Consider the following 24,772-nt stretch of genomic DNA (forward strand, 5'->3'; position numbering starts at 1 on the left):
GTTTTCAATTTTAACTTTTGAACGAAGTCGGCGCAAACGAAAATAAAGGTGGCGCATAAGTGCGCACGACGAGAGCAAACGACTACAGTGAAAAAAATGATAAATTTTAATATTTAGTCTGTTTTCAAATGTAACTTTTGAACGAAGTCGGCGAAAACGAAAATAATGGTGGCGCATAAGAGCGCACGACGAGAGCAAACGACTACCGTGAAAAAATGATAAATTTTAATGTTAGCCTGTTTGCAATAGTAACTTTTGAACGAAGTCGGCGCATACGAAAATAAAGGTGGCGCATAAGAGCGCACGATGAAAGCAAACGACTACCGTGAAGAAAATGATATATTTTAATATTTAGCCGGTTTTCAATTGTAACTTTAGAACTAAGTCGGCGCAAACGAAAATAAAGGTGGCGCATAAGAGCACACGACGAGAGCAAACGACTACAGTGAAAAAAATATAAATTTTAATATTTAGCCTGTTTTCAATTGTAACTTTTGAACGAAGACGGGGCAAACGAAAATAAATGTGGCGCATAAGAGCGCACGACGAGAACAAACGACTACAGTGAAAAAAATATAAATTTTAATATTAAGCCTGTTTTCAATTGTAACTTTTGAACGAAGACGGCGCAAACGAAATTAAAGATGGCGGATAAGAGCGCACGACGAGACCAAACGACTTCCGTGAAAAAAATTATAATTTTTTATATTTAGCAGGTTTTCAATTGTAACTTTTGAACGAAGTCGGCGCAAACTAAAATAAAGGTGGCGCATAAGAGCGCACGACGAGAGCAAACGACTACCGTGAAAAAATGATAAATTTTATTATTTAGCCTGTTTTCAATTTTAACTTTTGAACGAAGTCGGCGCAAACGAAAATAAAGGTGGCGCATAAGAGCGCACGACGAGAGCAAACGACTACCGTGAAAAAATGACAAATTTTAATATTTAGCCTGTTTTCAATTTTAACTTTTGAACGAAGTCGGCGCAAACGAAAATAAAGGTTGTGCATAAGAGCGCACGACGAGAGCAAACGACTACAGTGAAAAAATTATAAATTTTAATATATAGCCGGTTTTCAATTGTAACTTTTAAACGAAGTCGGCGCAAACGAAAATAAAGGTGGCGCATAAGAGCGCACGACGAGAGCAAACGACTACCGTGAAAAAAAAGATAAATTTTAATATTTAGCCTGTTTTCAATTGTAACTTTTGATCGAAGTCGGCGCAAACGAAAATAAAGGTGGCGCATAAGAGCGCACGACTAGAGCAAACCACTACCGTGAAAAAAAAATGATAAATTTTAATATTTAGCCTGTTTTCAATTGTAACTGTTGAACGAAGTCGGCGCAAACGAAAATAAAGGAGGCGCATAAGAGCGCACGACGTGAGCAAACGACTACCATGAAAAAAATTATAAATTTTAATATTTAGCCTGTTTTCAATTTTAACTTTTGAACGAAGTCGGCGCAAACGAAAATAAAGGTGGCGCATAAGAGCGCAAGACGAGAGCAAACGACTACCGTGAAAAAAAATGAAAATTTTTAATATTTAGCCTGTTTTCAATTTTAACTTTTGAACGAAGTCGGCGCAAACGAAAATAAAGGTAGCGCATAAGAGCGCACGGCGAGAGCAAACGACTACCGTGAAAAAAATTATAAATTTTAATATTTAGCCTGTTTTCAATTTTAACTTTTGAACGAAGTCGGCGCAAACGAAAATAAAGGTGGCGCATAAGAGCGCACGACGAGAGCAAACGACTACCGTGAAAAAAATGATAAATTTTATTATTTAGCCTGTTTTCAATTTTAACTTTTGAACGAAGTCGGCGCAAACGAAAATAAAGGTGGCGCATAAGAACGCACGACGAGAGCAAACGACTACAGTGAAAAAAATATAAATTTTAATATTTAGCCTGTTTTCAATTGTAACTTTTGAACGAAGACGGCGCAAACGAAAGTAAAGATGGCGCATAAGAGCGCACGACGAGTCCAAACGACTTCCGTGAAAAAAATTATAAATTTTTATATTTAGCAGGTTTTCAATTGTAACTTTTGAACGAAGTCGGCGCAAATGAAAATAAAGGTGGCGCATAAGAGCGCATGACGAGAGCAAAAGACTACCGTGAAAAAAAATGATAAATTTTAATATTTAGCCTGTTTTCATGTTTAGCTTTTGAACGAAGTCGGCGCAAACCAAAATAAAGGTTGTGCATAAGAGCGCACGACGAGAGCAAACGACTACAGTGAAAAATTTATAAATTTTAATATATAGCCGGTTTTCAATTGTAACTTTTGAACGAAGTCGGCGCAAACGAAAATAAAGGTGGCGCATAAGAGCGCACGACGAGAGCAAACGACTACCGTGAAAAAAATGATAAATTTTAATATTTAGCCTGTTTTCAATTGTAACTTTTGATCGAAGTCGGCGCAAACGAAAATAAAGGTGGCGCATAAGAGCGCACGACGAGAGCAAACGACTACCGTGGAAAAAAAATGATCAATTTTAATATTTAGCCTGTTTTCAATTGTAACTGTTGAACGAAATCAGCGCAAACGAATATTAAGGTGGCGCATAAGAGCGCACGTCGAGAGCAAACGACTACAGTGTAAAAAAATTATAAATTTTAATATTTAGTCTGTTTTCAAATGTAACTTTTAAACGAAGTCGGCGAAAACGAAAATAATGGTGGCGCATAAGAGCGCACGACGAGAGCAAACGACTACACTGAAAAAAAATTATAAATTTTAATATTTATCTGTTTTCAAATGTAACTTTTAAACGAAGTCGGCGAAAACGAAAATAATGGTGGCGCATAAGAGCGCACGACGAGAGCAAACGACTACACTGAAAAAAAATTATAAATTTTAATATTTAGCCGGTTTTCAATTGTAACTTTTAAACGAAGTCGGCGCAAACGAAAATAAAAATGGCGCATAAGAGCACACGACGAGAGCAAACGACTACCGTGAAAAAATCATAAATTTTAATATTTAGCCTGTTTGCAATAGTAACTTTTGAACGAAGTCGGCGCAAACGAAAATAAAGGAGGCGCATAAGAGCGCACGACGAGACCAAACGACTACCGTGAAAAAAAATATATAAATTTTTATATTTAGCAGGTTTTCAATTGTAACTTTTGAACGAAGTCGGCGCATACGAAAATAAAGGTGGCGCAAAAGAGCGCACGACGAGAGCAAACGACTACAGTGAAAAAAATATAAATTTTAATATTAATCCTGTTTTCAATTGTAACTTTTGAACGAAGACGGCGCAAACGAAAATAAAGATGGCGCATAATAGCGCACGACGAGACCAAACGACTTCCGTGAAAAAAATTATAAATTTTTATATTTAGCAGGTTTTCAATTGTAACTTTTGAACGAAGTCGGCGCAAACGAAAATAAAGGTGGCGCATAAGAGCGCACGACGAGAGCAAACGACTACCGTGAAAAAAAATTATAAATTTTAATATTTAGCCTGTTTTCAATTGTAACTTTTGATCGAAGTCGGCGCAAACGAAAATAAAGGTGGCGCATAAGAGCGCACGACGAGAGCAAACGATTACCGTGAAAAAAAATGATAAATTTTAATATTTAGCCTGTTTTCAATTGTAACTGTTGAAAGAAATCAGCGCAAACGAAAATTAAGGTGGCGCATAAGAGCGCACGTCGAGAGCAAACGACTACAGTGTAAAAAAATGATAAATTTTAATATTTAGTCTGTTTTCAAATGTTACTTTTGAACGAAGTCGGCGAAAACGAAAATAATGGTGGCGCATAAGAGCGCACGACGAGAGTAAACGACTACACTGAAAAAAATTATAAATTTTAATATTTAGCCTGTTTTCAATTGTAACTTTTGAACGAAGACGGCCCAAACTAAAATAAAGATGGCGCATAAGAGCGCACGACGAGACCAAACGACTTCCGTGAAAAAAATTATAAATTCTTATATTTAGCAGGTTTTCAATTGTAACTTTTGAACGAAGTCGGCGCAAACGAAAATAAAGGTGGCGCATAAGAGCGCACGACGAGAGCAAACGACTACCGTGAAAAAAATGATAAATTTTAATATTTAGCCTGTTTTCAATTTTAACTTTTGAACGAAGTCGGCGCAAACGAAAATAAAGGTTGTGCATAAGAGCGCACGACGAGAGCAAACGACTACAGTGAAAAAATTATAAATTTTAATATATAGCCGGTTTTCAATTTTAGCCTGTTTTCAATTGTAACATTTGAACGAAGACGGCGCAAACTAAAATAAAGATGGCGCATAAGAGCGCACGACGAGACCAAACGACTTCCGTGAAAAAAATTATAAATTTTTATATTTAGCAGGTTTTCAATTGTAACTTTTGAACGAAGTCGGCGCAAACGAAAATAAAGGTGGCGCATAAGAGCGCAAGACGAGAGCAAACGACTACCGTGAAAAAAATGATAAATTTTAATATTTAGCCTGTTTTCAATTTTAACTTTTGAACGAAGTCGGCGCAAACGAAAATAAAGGTGGCGCATAAGAGCGCACGACGAGAGCAAACGACTACCGTGAAAAACAAAATGATAAATTTTAAGATTTAGCCTGTTTTCAATTGTATTTTTTGATCGAAGTCGGCGCAAACGAAAATAAAGGAAGCGCATAAGAGCGCACGACGAGACCAAACGACTACCGTGAAAAAAAATATAAATTTTTATATTTAGCCGGTTTTCAATTGTAACTTTTGAACGAAGTCGGCGCAAACGAAAATAAAGGAGGCGCATAAGAGCGCACGACGAGAGCAAACGACTACAGTGAAAAAATTATAAATTTTAATATATAGCCGGTTTTCAATTGTAACTTTTGAACGAAGTCGGCGCAAACGAAAATAAAGGTGGCGCATAAGAGCGCACGACGAGAGCAAACGACTACAGTGAAAAAAATATAAATTTTAATATTAAGCCTGTTTTCAATTGTAACTTTTGAACGAATACGGCGCAAACGAAAATAAAGATGGCGCATAAGAGCGCACGACGAGACCAAACGACGAGACCAAACGACTTCCGTGAAAACAATTATAAATTTTTATATTTAGCAGGTTTTCAATTGTAACTTTTGATCGAAGTCGGCGCAAACGAAAATAAATTTGGCGCATAAGAGCGCACGACGAGAGCAAACGACTACCGTGAAAAAAAATGATAAATTTTAATATTAAGCCTGTTTTCAATTGTAACTGTTGAACGAAATCAGCGCAAACGAAAATTAAGGTTTAGCATAAGAGCGCACGTCGAGAGCAAACGACTACAGTGTAAAAAAATGATAAATTTTAATATTTAGTCTGTTTCAAATGTTACTTTTGAAAAAAGTCGGCGAAAACGAAAATAATGGTGGCGCATAAGAGCGCACGACGAAAGTAAACGACTAACTGAAAAAAATTATAAATTTTAATATTTAGCCTGTTTTCAATTGTAACATTTGAACGAAGACGGCGCAAACTAAAATAAAGATGGCGCATAAGAGCGCACGACGAGACCAAACGACTTCCGTGAAAAAAATTATAAATTTTAATATTTAGCCGGTTTTCAATTTTAACTTTTGAACGAAGTCGGCGCAAACCAAAATAAAGGTGGCGCATAAGAGCGCAAGACGAGAGCAAACGACTACCGTGAAAAAAATGATAAATTTTAATATTTAGCCTGTTTTCAATTGTAACTTTTGAACGAAGTCGGCGCAAACGAAAATAAAGGTGGCGCATGAGAGCCTACGACGAGAGCAAACGACTACCGTGAAAAACAAAATGATAAATTTTAATATTTAGCCTGTTTTCAATTGTATTTTTTGATCGAAGTCGGCGCAAACGAAAATAAAGGTAGCGCATAAGAGCGCACGACGAGACCAAACGACTACCGTGAAAAAAAATATAAATTTTTATATTTAGCCGGTTTTCAATTGTAACTTTTGAACGAAGTCGGCGCAAACGAAAATAAAGGAGGCGCATAAGAGCGCACGACGAGAGCAAACGACTACAGTGAAAAAATTATAAATTTTAATATATAGCCGGTTTTCAATTGTAACTTTTGAACGAAGTCGGCGCAAACGAAAATAAAGGTGGCGCATAAGAGCGCACGACGAGAGCAAACGACTACAGTGAAAAAAATATAAATTTTAATATTAAGCCTGTTTTCAATTGTAACTTTTGAACGAATACGGCGCAAACGAAAATAAAGATGGCGCATAAGAGCGCACGACGAGACCAAACGACTTCCGTGAAAACAATTATAAATTTTTATATTAAGCAGGTTTTCAATTGTAACTTTTGATCGAAGTCGGCGCAAACGAAAATAAATTTGGCGCATAAGAGCGCACGACGAGAGCAAACGACTACCGTGAAAAAAAATGATAAATTTTAATATTAAGCCTGTTTTCAATTGTAACTGTTGAACGAAATCAGCGCAAACGAAAATTAAGGTGGAGCATAAGAGCGCACGTCGAGAGCAAACGACTACAGTGTAAAAAAATGATAAATTTTAATATTTAGTCTGTTTCAAATGTTACTTTTGAAAAAAGTCGGCGAAAACGAAAATAATGGTGGCGCATAAGAGCGCACGACGAAAGTAAACGACTAACTGAAAAAAATTATAAATTTTAATATTTAGCCTGTTTTCAATTGTAACATTTGAACGAAGACGGCGCAAACTAAAATAAAGATGGCGCATAAGAGCGCACGACGAGACCAAACGACTTCCGTGAAAAAAATTATAAATTTTTATAATTAGCAGGTTTTCAATTGTAACTTTTGAACGAATTTGGCGCAAACGAAAATAAAGGTGGCGCATAAGAGCGCAAGACGAGAGCAAACGACTACCGTGAAAAAAATGATAAATTTTAATATTTAGCCTGTTTTCAATTTTAACTTTTGAAAAAAGTCGGCGAAAACAAAAATAATGGTGGCGCATAAGAGCGCACGACGAAAGTAAACGACTAACTGAAAAAAATTATAAATTTTAATATTTAGCCTGTTTTCAATTGTAACATTTGAACGAAGACGGCGCAAACTAAAATAAAGATGGCGCATAAGAGCGCACGACGAGACCAAACGTCTTCCGTGAAAAAAATTATAAATTTTTATATTTAGCAGGTTTTCAATTGTAACTTTTGAACGAAGTCGGCGCAAACGAAAATAAAGGTGGCGCATAAGAGCGCAAGACGAGAGCAAACGACTACCGTGAAAAAAATGATAAATTTTAATATTTAGCCTGTTTTCAATTTTAACTTTTGAACGAAGTCGGCGCAAACGAAAATAAAGGTGGCGCATAAGAGCGCAAGACGAGAGCAAACGACTACCGTGAAAAAAATGATAAATTTTAATATTTAGCCTGTTTTCAATTTTAACTTTTGAACGAAGTCGGCGCAAACGAAAATAAAGGTGGCGCATAAGAGCGCACGACGAGAGCAAACGACTACAGTGAAAAAAATATAAATTTTAATATTAAGCCTGTTTTCAATTGTAACTTTTGAACGAAGTAGGCGCAAACGAAAATAAAGATGGCGCATAAGAGCGCACGACGAGACCAAACGACTTCCGTGAAAAAAATTATAATTTTTTATATTTAGCAGGTTTTCAATTGTAACTTTTGAACGAAGTCGGCGCAAACTAAAATAAAGGTGGCGCATAAGAGCGCACGACGAGAGCAAACGACTACCGTGAAAAAATGATAAATTTTAATATTTAGCCTGTTTTCAATTTTAACTTTTGAACGAAGTCGGCGCAAACGAAAATAAAGGTTGTGCATAAGAGCGCACGACGAGAGCAAACGACTACAGTGAAAAAATTATAAATTTTAATATATAGCCGGTTTTCAATTGTAACTTTTAAACGAAGTCGGCGCAAACGAAAATAAAGGTGGCGCATAAGAGCGCACGACGAGAGCAAACGACTACCGTAAAAAAAAGATAAATTTTAATATTTAGCCTGTTTTCAATTGTAACTTTTGATCGAAGTCGGCGCAAACGAAAATAAAGGTGGCGCATAAGAGCGCACGACTAGAGCAAACGACTACCGTGAAAAAAAATGATAAATTTTAATATTTAGCCTGTTTTCAATTGTAACTGTTGGACGAAGTCGGCGCAAACGAAAATAAAGGAGGCGCATAAGAGCGGACGACGAGAGCAAACGACTACCATGAAAAAAATTATAAATTTTAATATTTAGCCTGTTTTCAATTTTAACTTTTGAACGAAGTCGGCGCAAACGAAAATAAAGGTGGCGCATAAGAGCGCACGACGAGAGCAAACGACTACCGTGAAAAAAATGATAAATTTTATTATTTAGCCTGTTTTCAATTTTAACTTTTGAACGAAGTCGGCGCAAACGAAAATAAAGGTGGCGCATAAGTGCGCACGACGAGAGCAAACGACTACAGTGAAAAAAATGATAAATTTTAATATTTAGTCTGTTTTCAAATGTAACTTTTGAACGAAGTCGGCGAAAACGAAAATAATGGTGGCGCATAAGAGCGCACGACGAGAGCAAACGACTACCGTGAAAAAATGATAAATTTTAATGTTAGCCTGTTTGCAATAGTAACTTTTGAACGAAGTCGGCGCATACGAAAATAAAGGTGGCGCATAAGAGCGCACGATGAAAGCAAACGACTACCGTGAAGAAAATGATATATTTTAATATTTAGCCGGTTTTCAATTGTAACTTTAGAACTAAGTCGGCGCAAACGAAAATAAAGGTGGCGCATAAGAGCACACGACGAGAGCAAACGACTACAGTGAAAAAAATATAAATTTTAATATTTAGCCTGTTTTCAATTGTAACTTTTGAACGAAGACGGGGCAAACGAAAATAAATGTGGCGCATAAGAGCGCACGACGAGAACAAACGACTACAGTGAAAAAAATATAAATTTTAATATTAAGCCTGTTTTCAATTGTAACTTTTGAACGAAGACGGCGCAAACGAAATTAAAGATGGCGGATAAGAGCGCACGACGAGACCAAACGACTTCCGTGAAAAAAATTATAATTTTTTATATTTAGCAGGTTTTCAATTGTAACTTTTGAACGAAGTCGGCGCAAACTAAAATAAAGGTGGCGCATAAGAGCGCACGACGAGAGCAAACGACTACCGTGAAAAAATGATAAATTTTATTATTTAGCCTGTTTTCAATTTTAACTTTTGAATGAAGTCGGCGCAAACGAAAATAAAGGTGGCGCATAAGAGCGCACGACGAGAGCAAACGACTACCGTGAAAAAATGACAAATTTTAATATTTAGCCTGTTTTCAATTTTAACTTTTGAACGAAGTCGGCGCAAACGAAAATAAAGGTTGTGCATAAGAGCGCACGACGAGAGCAAACGACTACAGTGAAAAAATTATAAATTTTAATATATAGCCGGTTTTCAATTGTAACTTTTAAACGAAGTCGGCGCAAACGAAAATAAAGGTGGCGCATAAGAGCGCACGACGAGAGCAAACGACTACCGTGAAAAAAAAGATAAATTTTAATATTTAGCCTGTTTTCAATTGTAACTTTTGATCGAAGTCGGCGCAAACGAAAATAAAGGTGGCGCATAAGAGCGCACGACTAGAGCAAACCACTACCGTGAAAAAAAAATGATAAATTTTAATATTTAGCCTGTTTTCAATTGTAACTGTTGAACGAAGTCGGCGCAAACGAAAATAAAGGAGGCGCATAAGAGCGCACGACGTGAGCAAACGACTACCATGAAAAAAATTATAAATTTTAATATTTAGCCTGTTTTCAATTTTAACTTTTGAACGAAGTCGGCGCAAACGAAAATAAAGGTGGCGCATAAGAGCGCAAGACGAGAGCAAACGACTACCGTGAAAAAAAATGAAAATTTTTAATATTTAGCCTGTTTTCAATTTTAACTTTTGAACGAAGTCGGCGCAAACGAAAATAAAGGTAGCGCATAAGAGCGCACGGCGAGAGCAAACGACTACCGTGAAAAAAATTATAAATTTTAATATTTAGCCTGTTTTCAATTTTAACTTTTGAACGAAGTCGGCGCAAACGAAAATAAAGGTGGCGCATAAGAGCGCACGACGAGAGCAAACGACTACCGTGAAAAAAATGATAAATTTTATTATTTAGCCTGTTTTCAATTTTAACTTTTGAACGAAGTCGGCGCAAACGAAAATAAAGGTGGCGCATAAGAACGCACGACGAGAGCAAACGACTACAGTGAAAAAAATATAAATTTTAATATTTAGCCTGTTTTCAATTGTAACTTTTGAACGAAGACGGCGCAAACGAAAGTAAAGATGGCGCATAAGAGCGCACGACGAGTCCAAACGACTTCCGTGAAAAAAATTATAAATTTTTATATTTAGCAGGTTTTCAATTGTAACTTTTGAACGAAGTCGGCGCAAATGAAAATAAAGGTGGCGCATAAGAGCGCATGACGAGAGCAAAAGACTACCGTGAAAAAAAATGATAAATTTTAATATTTAGCCTGTTTTCATGTTTAGCTTTTGAACGAAGTCGGCGCAAACCAAAATAAAGGTTGTGCATAAGAGCGCACGACGAGAGCAAACGACTACAGTGAAAAATTTATAAATTTTAATATATAGCCGGTTTTCAATTGTAACTTTTGAACGAAGTCGGCGCAAACGAAAATAAAGGTGGCGCATAAGAGCGCACGACGAGAGCAAACGACTACCGTGAAAAAAATGATAAATTTTAATATTTAGCCTGTTTTCAATTGTAACTTTTGATCGAAGTCGGCGCAAACGAAAATAAAGGTGGCGCATAAGAGCGCACGACGAGAGCAAACGACTACCGTGGAAAAAAAATGATCAATTTTAATATTTAGCCTGTTTTCAATTGTAACTGTTGAACGAAATCAGCGCAAACGAATATTAAGGTGGCGCATAAGAGCGCACGTCGAGAGCAAACGACTACAGTGTAAAAAAATTATAAATTTTAATATTTAGTCTGTTTTCAAATGTAACTTTTAAACGAAGTCGGCGAAAACGAAAATAATGGTGGCGCATAAGAGCGCACGACGAGAGCAAACGACTACACTGAAAAAAAATTATAAATTTTAATATTTATCTGTTTTCAAATGTAACTTTTAAACGAAGTCGGCGAAAACGAAAATAATGGTGGCGCATAAGAGCGCACGACGAGAGCAAACGACTACACTGAAAAAAAATTATAAATTTTAATATTTAGCCGGTTTTCAATTGTAACTTTTAAACGAAGTCGGCGCAAACGAAAATAAAAATGGCGCATAAGAGCACACGACGAGAGCAAACGACTACCGTGAAAAAATCATAAATTTTAATATTTAGCCTGTTTGCAATAGTAACTTTTGAACGAAGTCGGCGCAAACGAAAATAAAGGAGGCGCATAAGAGCGCACGACGAGACCAAACGACTACCGTGAAAAAAAATATATAAATTTTTATATTTAGCAGGTTTTCAATTGTAACTTTTGAACGAAGTCGGCGCATACGAAAATAAAGGTGGCGCAAAAGAGCGCACGACGAGAGCAAACGACTACAGTGAAAAAAATATAAATTTTAATATTAATCCTGTTTTCAATTGTAACTTTTGAACGAAGACGGCGCAAACGAAAATAAAGATGGCGCATAATAGCGCACGACGAGACCAAACGACTTCCGTGAAAAAAATTATAAATTTTTATATTTAGCAGGTTTTCAATTGTAACTTTTGAACGAAGTCGGCGCAAACGAAAATAAAGGTGGCGCATAAGAGCGCACGACGAGAGCAAACGACTACCGTGAAAAAAAATTATAAATTTTAATATTTAGCCTGTTTTCAATTGTAACTTTTGATCGAAGTCGGCGCAAACGAAAATAAAGGTGGCGCATAAGAGCGCACGACGAGAGCAAACGATTACCGTGAAAAAAAATGATAAATTTTAATATTTAGCCTGTTTTCAATTGTAACTGTTGAAAGAAATCAGCGCAAACGAAAATTAAGGTGGCGCATAAGAGCGCACGTCGAGAGCAAACGACTACAGTGTAAAAAAATGATAAATTTTAATATTTAGTCTGTTTTCAAATGTTACTTTTGAACGAAGTCGGCGAAAACGAAAATAATGGTGGCGCATAAGAGCGCACGACGAGAGTAAACGACTACACTGAAAAAAATTATAAATTTTAATATTTAGCCTGTTTTCAATTGTAACTTTTGAACGAAGACGGCCCAAACTAAAATAAAGATGGCGCATAAGAGCGCACGACGAGACCAAACGACTTCCGTGAAAAAAATTATAAATTCTTATATTTAGCAGGTTTTCAATTGTAACTTTTGAACGAAGTCGGCGCAAACGAAAATAAAGGTGGCGCATAAGAGCGCACGACGAGAGCAAACGACTACCGTGAAAAAAATGATAAATTTTAATATTTAGCCTGTTTTCAATTTTAACTTTTGAACGAAGTCGGCGCAAACGAAAATAAAGGTTGTGCATAAGAGCGCACGACGAGAGCAAACGACTACAGTGAAAAAATTATAAATTTTAATATATAGCCGGTTTTCAATTTTAGCCTGTTTTCAATTGTAACATTTGAACGAAGACGGCGCAAACTAAAATAAAGATGGCGCATAAGAGCGCACGACGAGACCAAACGACTTCCGTGAAAAAAATTATAAATTTTTATATTTAGCAGGTTTTCAATTGTAACTTTTGAACGAAGTCGGCGCAAACGAAAATAAAGGTGGCGCATAAGAGCGCAAGACGAGAGCAAACGACTACCGTGAAAAAAATGATAAATTTTAATATTTAGCCTGTTTTCAATTTTAACTTTTGAACGAAGTCGGCGCAAACGAAAATAAAGGTGGCGCATAAGAGCGCACGACGAGAGCAAACGACTACCGTGAAAAACAAAATGATAAATTTTAAGATTTAGCCTGTTTTCAATTGTATTTTTTGATCGAAGTCGGCGCAAACGAAAATAAAGGAAGCGCATAAGAGCGCACGACGAGACCAAACGACTACCGTGAAAAAAAATATAAATTTTTATATTTAGCCGGTTTTCAATTGTAACTTTTGAACGAAGTCGGCGCAAACGAAAATAAAGGAGGCGCATAAGAGCGCACGACGAGAGCAAACGACTACAGTGAAAAAATTATAAATTTTAATATATAGCCGGTTTTCAATTGTAACTTTTGAACGAAGTCGGCGCAAACGAAAATAAAGGTGGCGCATAAGAGCGCACGACGAGAGCAAACGACTACAGTGAAAAAAATATAAATTTTAATATTAAGCCTGTTTTCAATTGTAACTTTTGAACGAATACGGCGCAAACGAAAATAAAGATGGCGCATAAGAGCGCACGACGAGACCAAACGACGAGACCAAACGACTTCCGTGAAAACAATTATAAATTTTTATATTTAGCAGGTTTTCAATTGTAACTTTTGATCGAAGTCGGCGCAAACGAAAATAAATTTGGCGCATAAGAGCGCACGACGAGAGCAAACGACTACCGTGAAAAAAAATGATAAATTTTAATATTAAGCCTGTTTTCAATTGTAACTGTTGAACGAAATCAGCGCAAACGAAAATTAAGGTTTAGCATAAGAGCGCACGTCGAGAGCAAACGACTACAGTGTAAAAAAATGATAAATTTTAATATTTAGTCTGTTTCAAATGTTACTTTTGAAAAAAGTCGGCGAAAACGAAAATAATGGTGGCGCATAAGAGCGCACGACGAAAGTAAACGACTAACTGAAAAAAATTATAAATTTTAATATTTAGCCTGTTTTCAATTGTAACATTTGAACGAAGACGGCGCAAACTAAAATAAAGATGGCGCATAAGAGCGCACGACGAGACCAAACGACTTCCGTGAAAAAAATTATAAATTTTAATATTTAGCCGGTTTTCAATTTTAACTTTTGAACGAAGTCGGCGCAAACCAAAATAAAGGTGGCGCATAAGAGCGCAAGACGAGAGCAAACGACTACCGTGAAAAAAATGATAAATTTTAATATTTAGCCTGTTTTCAATTGTAACTTTTGAACGAAGTCGGCGCAAACGAAAATAAAGGTGGCGCATGAGAGCCTACGACGAGAGCAAACGACTACCGTGAAAAACAAAATGATAAATTTTAATATTTAGCCTGTTTTCAATTGTATTTTTTGATCGAAGTCGGCGCAAACGAAAATAAAGGTAGCGCATAAGAGCGCACGACGAGACCAAACGACTACCGTGAAAAAAAATATAAATTTTTATATTTAGCCGGTTTTCAATTGTAACTTTTGAACGAAGTCGGCGCAAACGAAAATAAAGGAGGCGCATAAGAGCGCACGACGAGAGCAAACGACTACAGTGAAAAAATTATAAATTTTAATATATAGCCGGTTTTCAATTGTAACTTTTGAACGAAGTCGGCGCAAACGAAAATAAAGGTGGCGCATAAGAGCGCACGACGAGAGCAAACGACTACAGTGAAAAAAATATAAATTTTAATATTAAGCCTGTTTTCAATTGTAACTTTTGAACGAATACGGCGCAAACGAAAATAAAGATGGCGCATAAGAGCGCACGACGAGACCAAACGACTTCCGTGAAAACAATTATAAATTTTTATATTAAGCAGGTTTTCAATTGTAACTTTTGATCGAAGTCGGCGCAAACGAAAATAAATTTGGCGCATAAGAGCGCACGACGAGAGCAAACGACTACCGTGAAAAAAAATGATAAATTTTAATATTAAGCCTGTTTTCAATTGTAACTGTTGAACGAAATCAGCGCAAACGAAAATTAAGGTGGAGCATAAGAGCGCACGTCGAGAGCAAACGACTACAGTGTAAAAAAATGATAAATTTTAATATTTAGTCTGTTTCAAATGTTACTTTTGAAAAAAGTCGGCGAAAACGAAAATAATGGTGGCGCATAAGAGCGCACGACGAAAGTAAACGACTAACTGAAAAAAATTATAAATTTTAATATTTAGCCTGTTTTCAATTGTAACATTTGAACGAAGACGGCGCAAACTAAAATAAAGATGGCGCATAAGAGCGCACGACGAGACCAAACGACTTCCGTGAAAAAAATTATAAATTTTTATATTTAGCAGGTTTTCAATTGTAACTTTTGAACGAATTTGGCGCAAACGAAAATAAAGGTGGCGCATAAGAGCGCAAGACGAGAGCAAACGACTACCGTGAAAAAAATGATAAATTTTAATATTTAGCCTGTTTTCAATTTTAACTTTTGAAAAAAGTCGGCGAAAACAAAAATAATGGTGGCGCATAAGAGCGCACGACGAAAGTAAACGACTAACTGAAAAAAATTATAAATTTTAATATTTAGCCTGTTTTCAATTGTAACATTTGAACGAAGACGGCGCAAACTAAAATAAAGATGGCGCATAAGAGCGCACGACGAGACCAAACGTCTTCCGTGAAAAAAATTATAAATTTTTATATTTAGCAGGTTTTCAATTGTAACTTTTGAACGAAGTCGGCGCAAACGAAAATAAAGGTGGCGCATAAGAGCGCAAGACGAGAGCAAACGACTACCGTGAAAAAAATGATAAATTTTAATATTTAGCCTGTTTTCAATTTTAACTTTTGAACGAAGTCGGCGCAAACGAAAATAAAGGTTGTGCATAAGAGCGCACGACGAGAGCAAACGTCTACAGTGAAAAAATTATAAATTTTAATATATAGTTGGTTTTCAATTGTAACTTTTGAACGAAGTCGGCGCAAACGAAAATAAAGGTGGCGCATAAGAGCGCACGACGAGAGCAAACGACTATCGTGAAAAAAAAATGATCAATTTTAATATTTAGCCTGTTTTCAATTGTAACTTTTGATCGAAGTCGGCGCAAACGAAAATAAAGGTAGCGCATAAGAGCGCACGACGAGAGCAAACGACTACTGTGAAAAAAAATGATAAATTTTAATATTTAGGCTGTTTTCAATTGTAACTGTTGAACGAAATCAGCGCAAACGAAAATTAAGGTGGCGCATAAGAGCGCACGTCCAGAGCAAACGACTACAGTGTAAAAAATGATAAATTTTAATATTTAGTCTGTTTTCAAATGTAACTTTTGAACGAAGTCGGTGAAAACGAAAATAATGGTGGCGCATAAGAGCGCACGACGAGAGCAAACGACTACCGTGAAAAAATTATAAATTTTAATATTTAGCCTGTTTGCAATAGTAACTTTTGAACGAAGTCGGCGCAAACGAAAATAAAGGAGGCGCATAAGAGCGCACGACGAGACCAAACGACTACCGTGAAAAAAATTATAAATTTTTATATTTAGCAGGTTTTCAATTGTAACTTTTGAACGAAGTCGGCGCATACGAAAATAAAGGTGGCGCATAAGAGCGCACGACGAAAGCAAACGACTACCGTGAAGAAAATGATATATTTTAATATTTAGCCGGTTTGCAATTGTAACTTTAGAACGAAGTCGGCGCAAACGAAAATAAAGGTGGCGCATAAGAGCACACGACGAGAAAAAACGACTACAGTGAAAAAAATATAAATTTTAATATTTAGCCTGTTTTTAATTATAACTTTTGAACGAAGACGGCGCAAACGAAAATAAAGGTAGCGCATAAGAGCGCATGACGAGAGCAAACGACTACAGTGAAAAAAAATGTTTTTTTTTTATTTAGCCGGTTTTCAATTGTAACTTTTGAACGAAGTCAGTGCAAACGAAAATAAAGGTGGCGCATAAGAGCGCATGACGAGAGCAATTGACTACCGTGAAAAAAATGATAAATTTTAATATTAAGCCGGTTTTAAATTGTAACTTTTGAACGAAATCGGCGAAAACGAAAATTAAGGTGGCGCATAAGAGCGCACGACGAGAGCAAACGACTATATTGAAAAAAAAATGAATTTTTTATATTTAAACGGTTTTCAATTGTAACTTTTGAACGAAATCGGTGCAAACGAAAATAAAGGTGGCGCATAAGAGCGCATGACGAGAGCAAACGACTACAGTGAAAAAAGATATAAATTTTAATATTTAGCCGGTTTTCAATTGTAACTTTTGAACGAAGTCGGCGCAAACGAAAATTAAGGTGGCACATAAGCGCGCACGTCGAGAGCAAACGACTACCGTGAAAAAAATGATAAATTTTAATATTAAGCCGGTTTTAAATTGTAACTTTTGAACGAAGTCGGCGCAAACGAAAATAAAAAAGGCGCATAAGAGCGCACGACGAGAGCAAACGACTACCGTGAAAAAAATGATAAATTTTTATATTTATTCGGTTTTCAATTGTAACTTTTGAACGAAGTCGGCGCAAACGAAAATAAAGGTGGCGCATAAGAGCGCACAACGAGAGCAAACGACTATATTGGGAAAAAAATTATAAATTTTTATATTTAGCCGGTTTTCAATTGTAACTTTTGAACGAAGTCGGTGCAAACGAAAAGAAAGGTGGCGCATAAGAGCGCACGATGAGAGCAAACGACTATATTGGGAAAAAAATTATAAATTTTTATATTTAGCAGGTTTTCAATTGTAACTTTTGAACGAAGACGGCGCAAACGAAAATAAAGATGGCGCATAAGAGCGCACGACGAGACCAAACGACTTCCGTGAAAAAATGATAAATTTTAATATTTAGCCTGTTTTCAATTTTAACTTTTGAACGAAGTCGGCGCAAACGAAAATAAAGGTTGTGCATAAGAGCGCACGACGAGAGCAAACGACTACAGTGAAAAAATTATAAATTTTAATATATAGCCGGTTTTCAATTGTAACTTTTAAACGAAGTCGGCGCAAACGAAAATAAAGGTGGCGCATAAGAGCGCACGACGAGAGCAAACGACTACCGTGAAAAAAAAGATAAATTTTAATATTTAGCCTGTTTTCAATTGTAACTTTTGATCGAAGTCGGCGCAAACGAAAATAAAGGTGGCGCATAAGAGCGCACGACTAGAGCAAACGACTACCGTGAAAAAAAATGATAAATTTTAATATTTAGCCTGTTTTCAATTGTAACTGTTGAACGAAGTCGGCGCAAACGAAAATAAAGGAGGCGCATAAGAGCGCACGACGAGAGCAAACGACTACCATGAAAAAAATTTTAAATTTTAATATTTAGCCTGTTTTCAATTTTAGCTTTTGAACGAAGTCGGCGCAAACGAAAATAAAGGTGGCGCATAAGAGCGCACGACGAGAGCAAACGACTACCGTGAAAAAAATTATAAATTTTATTATTTAGCCTGTTTTCAATTTTAACTTTTGAACGAAGTCGGCGCAAACGAAAATAAAGGTGGCGCATAAGAGCGCACGACGAGAGCAAACGACTACCGTGAAAAAAATGATAAATTTTATTATTTAGCCTGTTTTCAATTTTAACTTTTGAACGAAGTCGGCGCAAACGAAAATAAAGGTGGCGCATAAGAGCGCACGACGAGAGCAAACGACTACAGAGAAAAAAATGATAAATTTTAATATTTAGTCTGTTTTCAAATGTAACTTTTGAACGAAGTCGGCGAAAACGAAAATAATGGTGGCGCATAAGAGCGCACGACGAGAGCAAACGACTACCGTGAAAAAATGATAAATTTTAATGTTAGCCTGTTTGCAATAGTAACTTTTGAACGAAGTCGGCGCATACGAAAATAAAGGTGGCGCATAAGAGCGCACGACGAAAGCAAACGACTACCGTGAAGAAAATGATATATTTTAATATTTAGCCGGTTTTCAATTGTAACTTAAGAACTAAGTCGGCGCAAACGAAAATAAAGGTGGCGCATAAGAGCACACGACGAGAGCAAACGACTACAGTGAAAAAAAATGATAAATTTTAATATTTAGCCTGTTTTCAATTGTAACTGTTGAACGAAGTCGGCGCAAACGAAAATAAAGGAGGCGCATAAGAGCGCACGACGGGAGCAAACGACTACCATGAAAAAAATTTTAAATTTTAATATTTAGCCTGTTTTCAATTTTAGCTTTTGAACGAAGTCGGCGCAAACGAAAATAAAGGTGGCGCATAAGAGCGCACGACGAGAGCAAACGACTACCGTGAAAAAAATTATAAATTTTATTATTTAGCCTGTTTTCAATTTTAACTTTTGAACGAAGTCGGCGCAAACGAAAATAAAGGTGGCGCATAAGAGCGCACGACGAGAGCAAACGACTACCGTGAAAAAAATGATAAATTTTATTATTTAGCCTGTTTTCAATTTTAACTTTTGAACGAAGTCGGCGCAAACGAAAATAAAGGTGGCGCATAAGAGCGCACGACGAGAGCAAACGACTACAGAGAAAAAAATGATAAATTTTAATATTTAGTCTGTTTTCAAATGTAACTTTTGAACGAAGTCGGCGAAAACGAAAATAATGGTGGCGCATAAGAGCGCACGACGAGAGCAAACGACTACCGTGAAAAAATGATAAATTTTAATGTTAGCCTGTTTGCAATAGTAACTTTTGAACGAAGTCGGCGCATACGAAAATAAAGGTGGCGCATAAGAGCGCACGACGAAAGCAAACGACTACCGTGAAAAAAAAGATAAATTTTAATATTTAGCCTGTTTTCAATTGTAACTTTTGAACGAAGTCGGCGCAAACGAAAATAAAGGTGGCGCATAAGAGCGCACGACGAGAGCAAACGACTACCGTGAAAAAAATGATAAATTTTATTATTTAGCCTGTTTTCAATTTTAACTTTTGAACGAAGTCGGCGCAAACGAAAATAAAGGTGGCGCATAAGAACGCACGACGAGAGCAAACGACTACATCAGATTGTTGTATTTATATACCCCGTGCACCGCCAAAGCATTACAGGGGTTACTCATCATCTGTCCCGGCCGAGCCGTCGACCTGTATACAAAGATAGGAAATGCTTCCTAAATCACATACACACAACGGTATACACCCGTATACCTGCATCTCCTACTCACGACTCACTCGTGAGTTCGTCAAAATTCACAACGATATAACGCATTACGCGTTCAAGATCGCTGATCGTTTCGTTATCCAGATTGTGGAGACCATTCTCGCGGATTGGTCTCCTTAACAAATGGTTCGTTCTAGGACAATTACGAACATAGTGCTCTGAGTCTGCTTCCAGAGCACCGCATATGCATTTGGGCGATGCAATATGACCCAAGTTGAACAGGTAGAGTGGGAACTTACCATGTCCACTTAGGATTTGCGTCAAATAGTAATTCGTGTTGAAGCTACCATTGACCTTAGGAAAGTACCTCTTAGTTACCTTTCCCTTCTCACTCTCATCCCATGACTCCTGCCACCTTTGAGTCGTCACCTCATTGAGCCACCTTTTAATCACCAACTTAGTTGGCTTCATCTCCTTCTCCTCGGGAAGATCGGTTGCTGATTTTGCAAGAAAGTCAGCCCTTTCATTCCCTACACACCCAGTGTGCGACTTTATCCAAGTAAAGTTGACTTGAGTCTCCATCCGTTTTAACACCTTACGGATATCATGGCATAAACCATGATTGTTTTTATGATTGCTTAATGCGTTAATAGCAAAAAGACAATCTGTAAAAACCGTTGCACCATCACCAGGACGTTGACCATGCGTCCTTAACCAGCAAATACCCTCGTGTATTGCTAACAGCTCAAGAGAAAACGCATCCACCTTACCATTAATGCGAGTGACCTCATTGTACACTTCCACACCATCTCTGTACACAGCAAATGCCACTCCGGCACCCCGACCGGATAACGAACCGTCAGTAAACACCTCTATCCCATTGCCATTGGGTAGTTGCTCTGTGATGTTTATACTGCTACTGACCGCTGGGTGGTCCTCCCATGGGTCGCCTGGGTAGAGGTAGTTACCACCACGTAACTCCACCCCACAATGCTTACTGTCTTCCCTAAAAGAAAAGGACCTGAACACAGCAGCTTCCTGACTCACCACCAGGTCTAACGGTTGAATACCAGCAAGGATCCGCAGCGCATCGCTCGAGACAGTCCGGTAAGCACAAGTAATACGAAGGGCCGCAATTCTCTGAATTGAGCTCAACTTCCTCACCATCACACTATTTTGCGTGCTCTTCCACCAAGCACCGCAAGCGTAAGCCACTACTCTCACAATACACCCATTGTAGATAGTCCTTAACGCTTTATGGTCGAGGCCCCACTCAACCTTTGCAAAACAAGCAATGCTTTGCACCAGCTTCGTCACCCGGACACTTACTTCCTCGAGATGAGGAAGAAAGGTAAGCTTGCTGTCGATGGTGACACCGACAACTTTCAACTTGTCAACATTTGCAATGTTGACGGCTCCCATCTTATAGATTGGGAGCCTTTTCATTATGGATTTTGCGGCGAAGGTGATAGCCGCCGACTTTTTAATGGAAAAACTCAGCTTATAGACTTGGCTCCACTTAGTCAATTTATCCACGATCACCTTACCCGTGGTTTCGAGAGCACGCCTGGACGTGCCCCAAAATAATGACTGCAAGTCATCCGCGAAGGCTTGGATTAGAGAATCCTCTGGATACTCAATCCTCAGTGCGCTATCCATAACCACATTGAATAGCAGAGGTCCACTGCATGAACCCTGAGGGCAGCCGCGGGTCAGTACTCTCCGTACACAGGTACTACCTGCCCTCACCACTGCAACTCTATCCTTTAGATAGTTAACATATGTCTCATATATGTTCTTCGGACACTTAAAGTTCCTTAAACCGTGTAGGATTCCTGGAATCCACACATTGTCAAAAGCACCCTCGATATCTAGAGATATCAGACTGGTGTGACAATTATTTTCTTTGTTATCCCTGATTTGGTTCACCATATTGGTTAGACAGTGAGTCGTGGATCGACTATGTCTAAACCCAAATTGCTTATCGCTAAGCAATTTGTTGCTGTGGAGAAAGTAATACAACCTTCTTGACAACAGCTTATCAAGCACCTTCCCTACCACCGGAAGAAGCGAGATTGGCCTGTAGGCCTTAGCGTCCTGCCTGTCTCTGCCTTCTTTATAAAGAAAAACTAACTTAGCAACCTTCCAAAGTTTTGGGAAGTATCCCATACTGAGGCAAGTGTTGAAAAGCCTGACAAACAACGCTGGGCAAGCTAAGAAAAATATCTTGAAGAGCTCGATGGTGATACCATCCTCACCAGGAGCCTTGCCCTTCTTAAAAGAGTTGATAGTCTCCAAGACCTCATCACTCGTAAATGGCTCATCATTCTGACTCATGAAGTCTTCGTGCAATGACTCCCTTATTGTCGTATGAACCTCCTCATCATCATTTAAGGAGTCCTCTTTAAAAAGAGTATCCATCAGAGTAGACCACGTCTCCTCAATACCTGAGGTCAAAGAACCATTTGGTTTCTTGATGCAATTTAATGCATTCTTACATTTGACCTTCTTTGTGGCCAACTTATAGGGTAGGGAGAAAGGATCCTCCCTTGAAACCCTAGTGCAGAAATCCTGCCAGGACTTAAGCTTTGAGTCCGCTATAAGTGCTTTATAGCTTTTTGACTCACGACGGTACTCGACCTTTAGCGCCTCCCGGGCTGCATGGTCCCTGGTTCTTTGGAACCTCCTCCTGAGCGTTCGTAACTCCTTCCTCTTCTCACTGAGTTCGCTCGTCCACCAGGGAGTGGACTTGTACCCCTTATTCTTACGCAACCTTGAACATTCTTTCGAACGCTCAATAATGAGATTGTTAATCTCCACCGCGCATGCCTCGACCTCAACCTCATTGTTGAGTGGAGACTCCATCAACCTCTCCAAGTCAGGCACGATAATATCTTGTAACCTTTCAAGATCGATATCCTTGACACGAATTGCAAACGACTACAGTGAAAAAAATATAAATTTTAATATTTAGCCTGTTTTCAATTGTAACTTTTGAACGAAGACGGCGCAAACGAAAGTAAAGATGGCGCATAAGAGCGCACGACGAGACCAAACGACTTCCGTGAAAAAAATTATAAATTTTTATATTTAGCAGGTTTTCAATTGTAACTTTTGAACGAAGTCGGCGCAAATGAAAATAAAGGTGGCGCATAAGAGCGCATGACGAGAGCAAACGACTACCGTGAAAAAAAATGATAAATTTTAATATTTAGCCTGTTTTCAATTTTAGCTTTTGAACGAAGTCGGCGCAAACCAAAATAAAGGTTGTGCATAAGAGCGCACGACGAGAGCAAACGACTACAGTGAAAAATTTATAAAATTTAATATATAGCCGGTTTTCAATTGTAACTTTTGAACGAAGTCGGCGCAAACGAATATAAAGGTGGCGCATAAGAGCGCACGACGAGAGCAAACGACTACCGTGAAAAAAAATGATAAATTTTAATATTTAGCCTGTTTTCAATTGTAACTTTTGATCGAAGTCGGCGCAAACGAAAATAAAGGTGGCGCATAAGAGCGCACGACGAGAGCAAACGACTACCGTGGAAAAAAAATGATCAATTTTAATATTTAGCCTGTTTTCAATTGTAACTGTTGAACGAAATCAGCGCAAACGAAAATTAAGGTGGCGCATAAGAGCGCACGTCGAGAGCAAACGACTACAGTGTAAAAAAATTATAAATTTTAATATTTAGTCTGTTTTCAAATGTAACTTTTAAACGAAGTCGGCGAAAACGAAAATAATGGTGGCGCATAAGAGCGCACGACGAGAGCAAACGACTACACTGAAAAAAATTATAAATTTTAATATTTAGTCTGTTTTCAAATGTAACTTTTAAACGAAGTCGGCGAAAACGAAAATAATGGTGGCGCATAAGAGCGCACGACGAGAGCAAACGACTACACTGAAAAAAATTTATAAATTTTAATATTTAGCCGGTTTTCAATTGTAACTTTTAAACGAAGTCGGCGCAAACGAAAATAAAAATGGCGCATAAGAGCACACGACGAGAGCAAACGACTACCGTGAAAAAATCATAAATTTTAATATTTAGCCTGTTTGCAATAGTAACTTTTGAACGAAGTCGGCGCAAACGAAAATAAAGGAGGCGCATAAGAGCGCACGACGAGACCAAACGACTACCGTGAAAAAAAAATATAAATTTTTATATTTAGCAGGTTTTCAATTGTAACTTTTGAACGAAGTCGGCGCATACGAAAATAAAGGTGGCGCAAAAGAGCGCACGACGAGAGCAAACGACTACAGTGAAAAAAATATAAATTTTAATATTAATCCTGTTTTCAATTGTAACTTTTGAACGAAGACGGCGGAAACGAAAATAAAGATGGCGCATAATAGCGCACGACGAGACCAAACGACTTCCGTGAAAAAAATTATAAATTTTTATATTTAGCAGGTTTTCAATTGTAACTTTTGAACGAAGTCGGCGCAAACGAAAATAAAGGTGGCGCATAAGAGCGCACGACGAGAGCAAACGACTACCGTGAAAAAAAATTATAAATTTTAATATTTAGCCTGTTTTCAATTGTAACTTTTGATCGAAGACGGCGCAAACGAAAATAAAGGTGGCGCATAAGAGCGCACGACGAGAGCAAACGATTACCGTGAAAAAAAAATGATAAATTTTAATATTTAGCCTGTTTTCAATTGTAACTGTTGAAAGAAATCAGCGCAAACGAAAATTAAGGTGGCGCATAAGAGCGCACGTCGAGAGCAAACGACTACAGTGTAAAAAAATGATAAATTTTAATATTTAGTCTGTTTTCAAATGTTACTTTTGAACGAAGTCGGCGAAAACGAAAATAATGGTGGCGCATAAGAGCGCACGACGAGAGTAAACGACTACACTGAAAAAAATTATAAATTTTAATATTTAGCCTGTTTTCAATTGTAACTTTTGAACGAAGACGGCCCAAACTAAAATAAAGATGGCGCATAAGA

Source organism: Leiobunum rupestre, chromosome 5 (assembly GCF_980474605.1).
Source record: "Leiobunum rupestre chromosome 5, qqLeiRupe1.1.hap1, whole genome shotgun sequence".
Classification (NCBI taxonomy): Eukaryota; Metazoa; Arthropoda; class Arachnida; order Opiliones; family Sclerosomatidae; genus Leiobunum; species Leiobunum rupestre.